The sequence below is a fragment of the Molossus molossus genome, unplaced genomic scaffold (assembly GCF_014108415.1).
Source record: "Molossus molossus isolate mMolMol1 unplaced genomic scaffold, mMolMol1.p scaffold_m16_p_17, whole genome shotgun sequence".
Taxonomy (NCBI): Eukaryota; Metazoa; Chordata; class Mammalia; order Chiroptera; family Molossidae; genus Molossus; species Molossus molossus.
In genome coordinates, this window is record NW_023425352.1 from 34,546,161 (window position 1) to 34,561,619 (window position 15,459).

Sequence of the window (15,459 nt, forward strand, 5' to 3'; positions counted from 1 at the left end):
CTGTTCTCTAATGTCCCAGACCCCAAGAAATCCTGGCAGCCAAGCAGTGGCAATGAAAGCAATGGCAGTGAGGCCCAGAGGCACCAAAATCTCTGAGGGAGGAGGGGAACCTTCCTCTGTGAAGAAGCTATGGTCCCAAGAAGCTGGGCAGAATGTCAGTTGCATTATTTCTCTCTGTTCTTCCACTGGTTGGCCCTAGGATTCATTGGCATAGTCCCAGAAATTATATCAGCAGAGGAAGATAACTAAAGCACTAGGTTTCTGGCTGTAGGTCTAAAAGAGGAAGTCCAGGGAAGCAGAAAGTATCAGAGATTATGAAGAGAGAGGAACTCAGGAAAGTAACAAAGTTGAGTATAAACTCCTTACAGAAGAACAACAATTCAAAATGGTTGAAAATTTCTCACCAGAGGCCATAGAAGGTAGGTAGAATGAAGGAACAACTTAAAGTGCTGGGGGGAAAAAAAAGAACCCTGACAACCCAGAGTTCTAAATCCAGCAAATATCCTTCATGGTGAGGTTGAAATAAACATATTCTTAAGGAAAGAAAACAAAGAAAATGTATTGCCAACCAAATTACTCTAAAAAATTACTAAAGAAATTCTTTAGACAGAAAAGAACTTACACCATGAAGAAACTCGGAACATCAGGAATAATGGAAGAAAAACAGAAATTATAAATATCTAAGCCTTAGCTGAGTAGCTCAGTTTCTTAGAATGTCATCTTGATAAGCCAAGGTTGTGGGTTTGATACCCACTCAGGGCACATGCATACAAGAATCAACCAATGAATGCATAAACAAATGAAATAACAAATCAATGTTTCTCTTTCTCTCTCTCTCAAATAAAAATAAAATTTTTAAAGAAATTAATAATATCTAAGTAAATATAATAAACTATTCTTTTGAGTTTCTTAAAATATATTTCATTCTTGAAAGCAAAAATGATAACATTATCTGATGGGGTTTTCAATATATGTAGTGTTGTCATAAGACAACTACAACATGAAAAAGAGAGGATAAAGGGATCTAAATTATGGAAAATTAAATTTATATATATGTATTTGTGTTTGTGTGTGTATATACATATATATATACACATTTACATATATATATATATATTACTCCTAAGAGTAAAAATTAAAATGTTTTTTACATAGACATATAGTCAAAAATACATTAGATAAAAATTAAATTCTAATAAAATGTTCAAATGTCCCAAACAAAGTCAGGAAGGGGGTAAACAAAGAAATGAAAGAAAAAAATTAAAAAGAAAACTAACAGAAAACAAATAAAATGGTAGAACTATATCTAAATACATTAATAATTACATGAAATGTAAATGGTCTAACTATACCAATTGAAACACACATTTTAGTAGAATGGATACAAAGAACCTGACCCAGCTATGTGTTGTGTATTAAAAAATTTTTAAATGTAAGAATGTATACCATGTGAACACTGATCAAAACAAAGCAGAAGTAGCTATATTAATATCAAAGTAGACTTCAAAGCAAGGAATATTACCAGATATAAAGAAAAACATTACAAAATGCATGAATCAAAAACTGATAGAACTAAAAAGAGAAAGACAAATTCATAATTTCACTTAAAACATCAATCCTCCTCTCTCAGTAATGAATAGAACTAGTAAACAGGAAATCAGCAAGAATATAAAAGAACTAAATATTACCATCAACCCACTGGACCTTATACCAGTCTAAAAAAATGTGAAAGAACGGAAATCATACAAAATATGCTCTTTAATCATAGTGGAATTAAATTAGGATTAAGTAACAAAAAAATAAATAAAATCTCCAAAGATTTATAACTAACACATTTCTAAATAACCAATGGGTAAGAGAAGAAGTCAAAAGGAAAATGTAAAAATATTCTGAACTGAATGAAAATGAAAATGCAACATATCAAAATTTGTGGGATTCAGCTTAAGTAGTGCTTAGAGGGAAATTCATAGCATTATAAGCTCTTATTTAAAAGGAAGGTCTCAAATCACTGATTTTGAAAAAACTTTTTAAAAACAGCAAAATAAACACAAATTAAGCAGAAGGAAGGAATAATTTTTTTTAAAAAAGCTAAGAGCAGAAATGAATAAAAACAAAAATCAGTGAAATAAAAAAACTAGTTCTTCAAGATCAATTAAATTCATTAACCTCACTCGGCTGTTGTGGCTCAGTGGTTGAGCGTCGGGCCATGCCGAGAAGTCACCGGTTCAATTCCTGATCAGGGCACATGCCCAGGTTGTGGACCCGTTCCCCAGTGAGGGGCACGCAGTAGACAGCCAATTGATGTACTCTCTCATCGATGTTTCTATTTCTCTCCTCCCCTCCTCTCTCTCTCAAAATCAATAAAGAAAAAAATAGTTAAATTCATTAACTTCAATGAAATTCATATATCTTAACAAAAGATACAAATTATCAACATCAGTAATGAAAGAGAGGATATCACTACAGAACCTGTAGACATTAAATAGATCATAAGGGAATACTATGAACAACTCTACATACACAAATATAATAACCTAGTTGAACTAATTCCTTGAGAACAAAATACCAAAACTCATCGAGGAGAAAGTAGATGACCTGAAGAATCCTCTAACTATAAAGAAATTGAATTCATAGTTAAAAGCCTTTAAGAATTTTTTTCCAGGCCTATATGGTTACATTGTTTAATTCTATTAAACATTTAAAGATGAAATGATACCAATTCTATATAAACTCTTCCAGAAAACAGAAGAAAAGGTAACATCTACCAACTGATTTCTATAAAACCCTGATACCAAAGCCATTAAAAGACAGTGTATGAAAAGAAAACTGTTCTGGCCAGTGTGGCTCAGTGGTTGAGTGTCAACCCATGCACCAAGAGGTCACCAGTTTGATTCCCAGTCAGGACACATGCCCAGGTTGTGGGTGCAATCCCCAGTAGGGGGCAAGCAGAAGGTGGCCAATCAATGTTCTCACTCATTGATGTTTCTATCTCTCTCTCCCTCTCACTTCCTCTCGTTCTAAAATCAATAAAGGAAAAAAAATTTTTTCAAGAAAACTATAGGTTAATATCTCTCATAGATATTGATATAAAAATCAAATAAAATCGCCCTGGCCGGTTTGGCTCAGCGGTTAGAGCATCGGCCTGCAGTCCAGAGAGACCTGGGTTCAGTTCCCGCTAAGGGCAAGTACCTCAGTTGCAGTTTTTCCCCAGCCCTGGTTGGGTTGTGCGGGTGGCAGCCACTTGATGTGTCCCTTTCGATGTTTCTCACTCTCTCTTTCTCTTCCTCCCACTCTATCTGAACAAAAAATGGAAAAATGTCCTCGGGTAAGGATAAAAAAAAAAAAAATCAAACAAAATCTTAGCAAATTGAACCCAGAAGTATTTAGAAAACATTATACACTATAACCAATTGGGGTTTATCTTGAAAAAGCAAGGCTGCTTCAATATTTGAAAAATCAATCAATGTAACCTACTCTATTAATAGACTAAAGAAGAAAAACATATCAGCTGATATAAAAATAGTATTTGAAAAAATTAACACTCATTCAAAATTTTAAAATCCTCAGATAACAAAGATATAAGGGCACTTCCTCGACCTCATAAAGGTCATGTACAAAAGCCAGCATCTAGTATCATACTTAGTAATGAATCACTGCATGCTTTACCCTAGGATCAGGAACAAGGTAAGGATATCCTCTTTTACTGTTATTTGACATTGTACTAGAATTCCTAGCCAATTAATTCCTACTCAGGAATAAGAGATAAAAGGCATATAGACTGAAAAGGAAGAAATAAAAATATCCTTATTTGCAGATGACATGATTGAAACCAAAAGAAGTGACCAAAAGAAAAAAAAAAACAAAACAAAAAAACCCTCCTCCTAGAACTAAATTAAGTAAAGTTATAGGACATAAGGTAAAAACATAAAAATATGTCTGTATACCAGCAATGAACAACAGAAACAGATATTTTAAAAACATTAGCACTTAAAATAGCTCCAAAATATTGAATAAAATTTAACAAAACATAAACAAGATGTATATGCTGAAAACACTAATAAAAGAAATCAAAGAAAACCTCAATAAATGGAAAGGCATAATGTGTTCAGGAATGGGAAGACCAACTCTCTAAATTGATATAAAAATTTACCTCAAGTCCATTAATAACCCAGCAGAATTTTTGTAGAAATAGGTAAGCTGACATTAAAATTAATATACAAATTTAAAAGAACTAGAAAAACTAAAATAAGTTTTAAAAAGAAGAATAAAATTGGAGGAATCACACTACCAGATTTTAAAGTTGCACTATAAAAGCTAGATTAACCAAAATAGTGTGATATTGGTGATGGAATAGTCAAGTTAGATCAGTGGAATAGAACAGACATTCCAGAAACAGATTGACACAAATATGGTCAATTGGTTTTTAAGAAAGACCTAAAAACTGAACAGATACTTCTCCCAAGACGACTTACAAATGGCCAACAGATGTATGAAAAGATGGTCAACTTTACTAGCTATTATGGTAATGCAAATCAATACTATGATGTGATGTCACCACACGCCTGTTAAAATGGCTATTCTTAACAAGACAAGTAATAAAAAGTATTGGAGAGTTTGTGCAGAAAAAGGAAACTTCATTCACTGCTGATGTGAATGTAATCCAGTACAGCCACTATAGAAGATAATATGGAAGTTCCTCAAAAAATTAAGAGTAGAGTTACTGTATGACCAGAAACCTCTCTTCTGGGTATCTACCCCAAAATTTTGAAAACATTTATTCATAAAGATGTATGTACCCCTATGTTCATTGTAGCATTGTTCACAGTGGCCAAGACATGTAAACAACTGAAGTGTCCTTTGATAGATGATTGTATAAGATGTGGTACATATATACAATGGAATACTACTTAGCCATAAGATGAAACATTGCCATTTGTGACAACATGGATGGATCTTGAGAATATCATGCTAAGCAAATAAGTCAGATGGAAAAAGTAAAAGTCTATATGATTTCACTCATATATGGGATATAAACCTGAAAGCAGCCCTGGCAGGTTTGGCTCAGTGGTTGGAGCGTTGGCCTGCGGACCAGAGAGTCCTGGGTTCGGTTCCCACTAGGGGCACGTACCAAAAAAACCCAAAAAACTAAAAGCAACAAATAAACAAGACAAACAAAAACTCATAGACACAGACAACAGTATGGTGGTTACCAGAGGGAATGGTGGATTTGGAGGGAGGTAGTAATGGGTAAATGGGATCAAACATATATGGTGATGGAAGATTTGACTTTGGGTTGTGAACACACATGCAATATACAGATGACGTATTATAGAGTTGTATACCTGAAACCTATATAGTTTTATTAATCAATGTCACCGGAATACATTTAATAATTTTTTTGTTTGTTTAAAGAAACCTCGCCGCCCTGGCCGGTTTTCTCAGTGGTTAGAGCATCAGCCTGCGGTCCAGAGAGACCCAGGTTCAGTTCCCGCTAAGGGTACATACCTCGGTTGCAGTTTTCCCCTGCCCCGGTTGGTCGTGCGAGTGGCAGCCAATCTGTCCCTTTCACTTCAATGTCTGTCTGTCTGTCTGTCTGTCTGTCTCTCTCTCTCTCTCTCTCTCTCTCTCTCGTCCTCTCTCTCTGTCCCACTCTATCTGAACAAAAAATGGAAAAATGTCCTTGGGTGAGGATAAAAAAAATTTTTTTTAAAAAAAGGCTCACCCTAGCTGGGTAGCCCAGTTGGTTAGAGCATTGTCCCAATACACCAACGTCATGGGTTTGCTCCCTAGTCGGGGCACATACAAGAATCAACCAATGAATGCATAAATAAGTGGAACAACAAATCGATGTTTCTCCATCTCTCTCTTTCTTTCTCCTTTCCTCTCTCTGTAAAATCAATAAAAATAAATTTAAAAAGAAAAGCCCAAAGAATAGTCTTTTCAACAAATGATGTTAGACCCATTGGACATTTGTATACCTAAAAATGAACTTCAACCTAAATCTCACAGCTTCCACAACTAATTCAAAATATAGATCTAAATTTAAAATATAAAACTATAAAACTTTTAGAAGAAACCTTTAGAGAAAATCTTCATGACCTGGGATTAGGCAAAGAATTCTTACACATGACACCAAAAACATGATCCATAAAAGAAAAAATGGATCAATTGGACTTGATTATAATTTAAAACTATACAAAAGAAACTGGCAAGAGAATAAAAAGATAGGTTATAGATCATGGACTATATTTGCAAATCACATACTGACAAATACCTTACATATAAAGAATTATCAAAACTCAACAGTAAGAAAACAAATGACTCTGTTTTATTTTTTTTTATTTTTTTTATCCTCACCCGAGGATATTTTTCCATTTTTTGTACAGATAGAGTGGGAGGGAGAGAGAGGAAGAGAGAGAGAGAGAGAGAAACATTGACGTGAAGGGACACATTGAGTGGCTGCCACCCGCACGACCAACCAGGGCCGGGGACAAACTGCAACCGAAGTACGTGCCCTTAGCGGGAACCGAACCCGGGTCTCTCCGGACCACAGGCCAACGCTCTAATCGCTGAACCAAACTGGCCAGGGCTAAATGACCCTGTTTTAAAATGAATGAAAGACTTGAATAGTCCGGCTGGTGTGGCTCAGTGGTTGAGCGTCGACCCATGCACCAAGAGGTCACCGGTTTGATTCCCGGTCAGGACACATGCCCAGGTTGTGGGCCACATCCCCAGTGGGGGGCATGCAGGAGGGATCAATGTTCTCCCTCATCAATGTTTCTATCTCTCTCTTCCTCTCCTTTCCTCTCTCTCTAATATCAATAAAGAAAAAAATTTTTAAAAAATTAAAAAAAGACTTGAATAGACATTTCACCAAAGTAGATAAATGGATGGCAAATAAGCTCATGAAAAGATGTTAGTATCATTAGTCATTAGGGAAATGCCAATTTAAACCACAATGAAATATTTATTAGAATATCTAAAATAAAAAAAATATTGATATCAGGTTCTAGTGAGCATGCAGAACAAACAGAATGCTCATATGTTCTTGAGGAAATGCAAAATGGTAGAGCTGTTGTGGAAAAAGTTCGGCAGTTTCTCATGAAGTTAAAAATACTCTTATTGCATGACCTAGCATTCCCACCCCTGGGTATTTATTCTAAGAAAATAAAAACTTCTGCTCACATAAAAACCTACACACAAATGCTTACAGCAGCTCTATTTATGATTACCGAAAACTGGAAACAACCTAAATGGCTATGAATAGACAAACTGCAGTGCAACTCTACAGTAGAATACTACTCAGCAACAAAATGAATGAACTATTGACATATGTAACATTTTGGATGAAGCTCAAAGACATAAAGGAGCCAGTCTCAGAAGTTTACATACTGTATGATTTAATTTATATGACATTCTAATAAAGATGAAACTATGGTAATGGAGAACACAGATCCATGGTTGCTAGGGATTGAGGAGGTAACTACAAAGAAGTAACACAAGGGAACTTTTTAAGATAACAGAACTGTTATATATCTTGATTATGGTAGTGGTTATATGAATGTATTGTATTAAAATTCATAGAACTGTACACACATATACACACACAATTTTACCATATGTTAATTTAAAAGTAAAACTAAAATATGATGTATAGGTTTTAATATTTGAAAGCAACTTTTATCAGAATAAGTACATATTAGAAGATCAAAATTCAGAGGCACTCATAAATTCCTTCTCAATTGTACAGTTGAACTATAAAATGGAACATTATTAGAAGATTCATCTTGTTTAGAATGGAGCTAGATACTGCTTTCAGTCAACATTTTGTATTCTCATAAATCAAATCCATAGTAACTCAAAGGATATTTTCGAATGGTGCTTTTATAAGGTTTAGAGTTTGTGTGTCCAACAGTGCTAATTAATTATGATTTTCTTGCTTTTAAGGAGCCCTAATGGTCCATGGAACAGAATTTTTAAAAGTTTTGACAAATTTGGGAACAGGGCATAATGAGTATAAACATAGACTCTGGAACTAGACATCCTGATTCAAATCCTAGTTTTACTACTTTCTATTTATTTGACTTGGACAAGTTACTTAGCCTCTTCATGCCTCAGTTTCTTTATCTGAAGATAGTAACAGTACTTACTACATAAATTTATTATGAGTGAGAATCAAATGAGTTAATATACGTAAAGCACTTAGAATAGGGCCTGGCACATATTAAATACTATGTAAGTGTTTGTTAAATAAAATGCATTGAGTTCTTGTTCATTTGTCAGTTATGTTACCTTATAGGTATGCCATGTGACATTATAATTGATTAAATACTCAAATTATATTTGCATGACTCAAGTGAAATTTTACTCGTTTACTAATTAATATGATAACGATGTAATTGTAAGTTTCTGCACTTGAGTCTCTCCCTCAAAACTGTGAAAGTTATAGTGTGTGGGACTCAAGCAATAGCTCTAGTGAAGATAAACAGGCATTAATTAATTTAGCAAATTCAATAGGTATCAAACGGTAGGTGTCAGGAAAAGAAAGCCATTTGACCCTAAATCGTGCTGATAAATCTATAGTATTCACAGTGGTCACACCACTTTTTTTTTTCTTTATGATTTTAGAGAGAGAGGAAGGGAGAAGGAGAGAGAGATAGAAAAACCTATTGACCACCTCCTGCATGTCTCCCCCCCCCCCGCCCCCCGCCCTGGGGATTTGGCTCACAACCTGGGCAAGTTCACTGACCGGGAATCGAACCAGTGACCTCTAGGTGCATGGGTCGATGCTCAAGCACTGAGCCACACTAGCTGGGCTGGTCACACCACTCTTAAAGCATACGCTCCATTCTAGTTTGCATACTTGATTGAGTTATACAGACTAAATCTGTGCAGCCTCCATGGCAAGAATGAGAGCAGTAGGTACAAGTTCTAGAGGAAGAGATTTAGGCTTAGTATAAGGAAAAGTTCTCCAAACATGAAATGGGCTACCTGAGCAGTTAATGAATTCCATGTCACCAGGAATGTTCCAAAAAGCTTAATGACCAGTTAGTTGGTGGGCCAATTATGATCACCATAACCACAATCATTTACTAAATGCTTATTATGTTTGTCCCAGGTCTTTTATATACATTATCTTCAATCCTCTTATCAATCCTACGATGTAGTAACTATCACTATTTTATAGGTGAAGAAACGAAGGCCCAGAAAGGTTCAATAAAGTGTCCAAAACCCACAGCTACTAAGTGGCAAAGCTGTGATTTGATCCTCATCCTCTAACTTCATAATATACATTCTTTCTACAATTCCACACTGCCTCTGGTTGAATATTTAATGACATTCAACATTCCTTTCAATCACAAGAGTGTGACTCCATGAAATTGTACTTTCCTAGACATACCTAGATCTTCTCTAACAATTTCTATAACACTGGAAATTGTTATAGAAAGGAAAAAGATGAACATGTCTCTCCTTTTTCAATGTTGGTTTGTTACTTCTATGAGAGAGAGAGATGAGTTCCAAACTAACATACCAACTAGGATGTCAATAGACAATGAAATTAACAATAAATTGGGCTATGCAGAATAGACTCGGAGTTTCTTACTCCTGAATTTACTTCCTATAAAGTGAGATTTTTAGAAAAGAGGTAAAATTTTTTTTCTCGTAATAAAAGCAGCAAATAAACACATTAGTAGTAAAGATAAATCTATCTCCTTACCTCCCCATTGTTTCTCTTTGGCTAACTCTCAATTAAAACATGATTCATGAGAATCTATGAGAATGTTTTCAGAATTTGTTACAGTAATCTCTTACCAACTGGAAGTGGTGACTGTTTTATTCCTGCAAAGTGCTATGTTAGATAAAACCTTCACTGGCAAGTTCAAGGTTTCACAGAAAATAGAGAATTTACAGGAGAATAAGATAATAAAATTTCCAATTAATCAGAAGAGAATCATTTCCCTCAGTTGTTCATGAGCTCAGGGTCTGAAAACCATGATCTGCTGTGAAAGATGGGATTTGTTTTATAGTAATCACACTTCCTTTTGTAAATTTCTTGATGCAGCCCTTTCTGTATTGATATATATTGCTTCCTTCCATTTGCTTTCTCATTGGTATCATTTTTGCAAGTCTTGGCAACATTCTTGGTAGCCATCTGGTCTTTCCAGAAAAGAAGGGCATGGTTTTTCCAGGACTGATCCACTGTCACTCTCTACTCAGGTAGACAATAGCAGACCTCCCCTCTCTGCCATCTGGCCATAAGATTTGGGTAGGGGTGGGGATGAGGGTAGAGACAACTGTAGTTAAGTTCTTTGAGATAAAAAGTTTTAAAATTTAGGCATACAAATATGAAACCACATTGTGACAAAACTATGATTGGCAAAATGGTAGATGACAAGGAATTAGTACAGATATCTTCTTAGAAATCTTCATAACTTCTGCCCTGGCCGGTTTGGCTCAGCGGTTGGAGCATCGGCCTGCGGTACAGAGAGACCCGGGTTCGGTTCCCGCTAGGGGCATGTACCTCGGTTGCAGTTTGTCCCCAGCCCTGGTTGGTCGTGCGGGTGGCAGCCACTCGATGTGTCCCTTCACATCGATGTTTCTCTCTCTCTCTCTTCCTCTCTCTCCCTCCCGCTCTATCTGAACAAAAAATGGAAAAATGTCCTCGGGTGAGGATAAAAAAAAAAAAAAAAAGAAATCTTCATAACTTCTTAATATTGTAAAGTATACTTCCAAACCTAGAATTCAAATTTAGCATTCATTTGTTAGATTCCAAAAAAGTGTGTGTGTGTGTGTGGGGGGGGGGGTATAAAAAGTTCTTGCATGCTCAGGACAGAAGGAACAAATCATTGAATCATGAAATTATGAAGTTGGTAGAACTATCCCAATCTCAGAGGAGAAAACCCAGAAAGGCTACCGAACGTGTGACAGGCCACAGAGCTGACCCTCTCATTAAGTGCTGTTGAAATTTAGAATTTCTCAAATACTATCCTCAATAATCTGAATCTTGCATGCTTCAAACTATTTTGACAGAGGCTGTGCTTGATCTTCACCTACCTCACACACTATACTTGGCAACACTGTTCTGTGTTGAGTACAGAAACAGAATTTGGGGATGATCATTAAAATGGAGTGTCATGGACCCCACCTTCCTGTGGAAAGAGGAGGAAATGATGTTCCCCTGCAGAGAATTTTTGTTGTCTTCCATTGTTGGCCTATGAGTGTGAGTTTATGTGCAGGGAATCCTCATGATTCACTCAACTGAACAAATAAGCTTATTCGCTCTCTTCCCCCACCTCCCCCAAAAACAAAACAAAACAATCGCTGTATTTCATGACTTTAGGCACCATTCACTTATACTGTTTCCCTTTTACTTCCAAAATTCCCAAGGAATGGCTCCTTGAATACTGACCTGTGAGGACAAGATGATAATAAACTACAGAAAGCCAATTTATCTAGCATAAATAGAATTGAATGATAGATTAGAACATTCAAGAGTATCTAAACAGAATCCTAACACTGCTTTTATCTGGTTAAGAATCATTAGCACTTCTTCATCTTTTTGCAAGATACCATAGAACAAGAAAACACCTATTGGGGAATCAACCTCTTTGTCTCTTTTCCTTTACCATCCCCTTTTCTGATCCCTCCTTTACCTGAGAACCCAGAAGACATAAAGGAATGGGTGTGGGACATACCTCTGGCACTGGGCATTGAAAGCTCTCAGAATGGTTCTGCTATTTAAGTTAATAAGCAGCAGACTAGAAAGTGGAAAGGTTTGTGAAACTCTATCACACACACTATTGTGAAGTTGAATGGGACTTTGAGCTCTGCCAACTAAGTATACTTGATTTGTTTCCTGCCCTTCTGTAACTCAAGTTACACGCTTTGCTTTTTTTTTTCTTTGCTTTTTTTTACCCCTTTGTTTTGTTCTTCTGGTTCCAGAAACACTAACAACAAAATGGTAGGGAGAGTGATTTTAATGTTAGCTTGCTAGTGCACTACTTCTGGGCCTCTCGCTAAGGTGAGAGAAGAAAGTCTAATAGATATTTTATTTGTAAACATCTAAACACAGCAAGTTTTGCTCTTGCCTTTGCTTTTAGAAGCCATGTGCTCAGTCTTTGAATAGGATATATCATTTATTTCGCTCAGTAAAACTCCCTCAACTTTAGGAACATTTCTATTAGTTGCACACAGTAAATATTTTAAAAAATGTGTTGTGCTCAAATGAGTTAATTTTATATGAAGAATTGCAGTTCTGATGTTATGATAGGCATGTGTTCCCCCTGCCATCACATGAAACCTGTAGGAATGGGTCCTAAAGGGCCCCATTGGATATGTCAGACTTTTATTTTTTGGTGGTGGTGGGGAATCAATTAAAACTTTTGTTAAGTCCCCTCTATGTCCTAGGCATCCTCTTTTCTCAAGAAGTTCACATCTGATAGTAGAACAGAGAAGCTTAGACCCCAATTATAATTCTGTGAGATGAGTACTATGCCAGTGCTAAGCAGAGTGAATTATGGAGGCTAACAGAATGAGCACAGATTTTAGTGTACTTTAGTATTCTTAGAAAATAAAAGAACTCAATTTTTTTCTGGAAATTTTAGTTTTACTTATGCTTCAAGGTTACAAGTTATTCTGGCTAATAGAGAAACAGGGAGAAGAAAGGTTTTATGTTATCTTAATTTTTTAAATGTTAAGCACCAGCACACATTATTTTCCAAATACTTTCAAGGGCATTTTTCTAAAATCAGGTAAATGAGAGCAAGCAAGTGACCTACTTACAGCAAAAAATGCTCCAGGTTATAAAGGATGGGAAGCCAAGTGCATCCTGGAAACCACAGCATCTGGTCTTGTTTTATGCTTCATCTATCAATCTGCTGTTACAGGAATTGAGAATTAATGTTTCAACTACAGTACTGTTTCTTCTATTTTGGCTGATGAATTTATTTCTTTGTTATTCTTACCCAACCCCTCCCATAAAACACACACACACACACATTTGTAAAGGTCCCAAATGATTCCTAGGGAAATTACTCTTTCGTCTGCTTCTTAAAACTTTTGCTGATAAGGCTATACTATAGTAAGGTTAGACATCTTCCAAAGTTATTCCTTGTTTTGATCAATCCTGACTTTCCACAGATGGTATCATTTGAACAGTGTATTTTCAGCACTGTATTAAAGCTAAACAACAAAATGTTGCAGGTTTAAAGTAAATATCTAAGTTCTAGAAAACGTTTATTGGTAGCATTAACTGTAAAAAAAATATATATATATATATATATACACACAATTGGCAGTAGTGCTTGAGAAAAGAATTATGTAGCAATGTAAGATTGTGAATTAGTGCTATCCTGATAATGAGAAAATTACATGTATGCTCATTTTTACATATACTCATTTTATTTTTATTAAAACATATTCTTTTATTGATTTTAGAGAGAGAGGAAGGGAGAGAGAGATAGAAACACTGATGAGAGAGAATATCAATTGGCCACCTCCTGCATGCCCCCCACTGGGGATTTGGCCCATAACCTGGGCATGTGCCCTGATCAGGAGTCGAACTGGTGACTTCTTGGAGCATGGGTTGACGCTCAACCACTGAGCCACACCTATACACATTTTACTTATTTATTTATTTATTTATTTTTAATCCTCACCCGAGGATATTTTTACATTTATCTTCAGAGTGGGAGGGAGAGAAAGACAGAGAAACATCAACGTGAGAGAGATGCATCAATTGGTTGCCACTCCACGACTCCAACCAAAGTCAGGGACGAACCTCAACTGAGGTACTTGTCCTTAGCTGGAATCGAACCCGGGACTCTTTGGTCCACAGGCTGATGCTCTAACCACTAAGCCAAACCAGCCATATACTCATTTTAAATTGTATAAAGTTTAAAAATATAAAAGCATGAAAAGTTGATTTACAACATATTCTTCGAACTTTCCTGTTGCATCTTTGAGCTCTCTGTGCTTTTTATAGAATGGAGCTATAATTAATCTTTCGACTCCTTTCAGTCTGTTGAAATTTTAATTTTTCATTATTTTTGCCTTGATTTCATCTTATTTCAATTGGAGCGTCAAGCATTTAATCATGGTCTTTCTCAGTGCTTTCATGGCTTCAGGTACAGCATCATATTCTTGCTTTACTTTCTTTCACCTCCCATTCTATTTAATATAGCTTGTCAAAATACTAATTAAGATTATTCTTTTTTGATGAAATATTTTAAAAAGAACCAAAGTTACCAAGTGACTATTATACTGGCATAATTACTGCTATATAATTTTACCTACTTGTTGGAGTTCTACTCTTTCTAAATAGCTGTCGAGTGAATCATTTCTTTTTTTTTTTTTTTAATTTTTTTATCCTCATCCGAGGACATTTTTACATTTATCTCCAGATAGAGCGAGAGGGAGAGAAGGGGGAAGAGAGAAAGAGAAACATCGATGTAAGAGAGGCACACTGATGGGTCGCCACCCACACAACCCAACCGGGGCTGGGGACAAACTGCAACCGAGGTATTGCCCTTAGTGGGAACCGAACCCGGGACTCTCTGATCTGTGGGCCAACACTCTAACCACTGAGCCAAACTGGCCAGGGTGTGAATCATTTCTAATGAGTAATAAACAGGGTCCAAAAATTTCAGATTTGTTTTTCCTCCTAAAGAGATTTTTTTCTGAATCTCATCATGAGGCTTCCTTGTGTCAATTTCTAGATGTATCCCAGCTGGCTTGCTAGTTCAGCTGACCATATAGGTTTTGGGGTCTGGGGCAATCCAGATTTTTGTAAAAGCACATCTGAAATTATCACTGACTAGGGTAGGATTTTTCAAAGTGTGGTCCAAAACCATCTTTATCCATATAATCTCAGAGGCTTATTCAAAATGCAAATCCCTGGGCCAAAACCTAGAGCAGTTAAATGGGAACCTCTAAGATGGGGACCTGGGGATCTGCATTTTGCCAAGTTGTCCAAATCTGTATAGATCCACAGATGTGAGAACCTCTAAATCTAAGGAATCCATTCCCCTTCAGGGTCCAGTGCACTGGATGACCTTGGCTGCAGAGCAAATTAATCACACCCTCATCCAACTAACAAAAGCAAAGGAGAATTTAGTTCTATGGGGAAGTGGGGGTGAGGGGAGAGAATCTGCCAGAAACGGTGTTAAGACACATTGGTTAAAAAAAAAACCTGTCTACAGTAAATATAATAATTATTTTTAATATCTTGATTCTGACAATCACAGAGGGAAGGCCTAGAAAGTCCACAAAAAATCTGATGTTATAAATTTCCTGATTAATATTATACATAATGAATTATTTATTGAGTCCCTACTGTGGGCCAAATATGGTGTTTTGTGCTGCCAGGGGTTATATAAAGCTATCCTGGGATGAAAAGCATATGTTCACTCTGCTCTATTCTAAAAGAACCTACTTGATTTAGTGATTGCTGGAAATGAA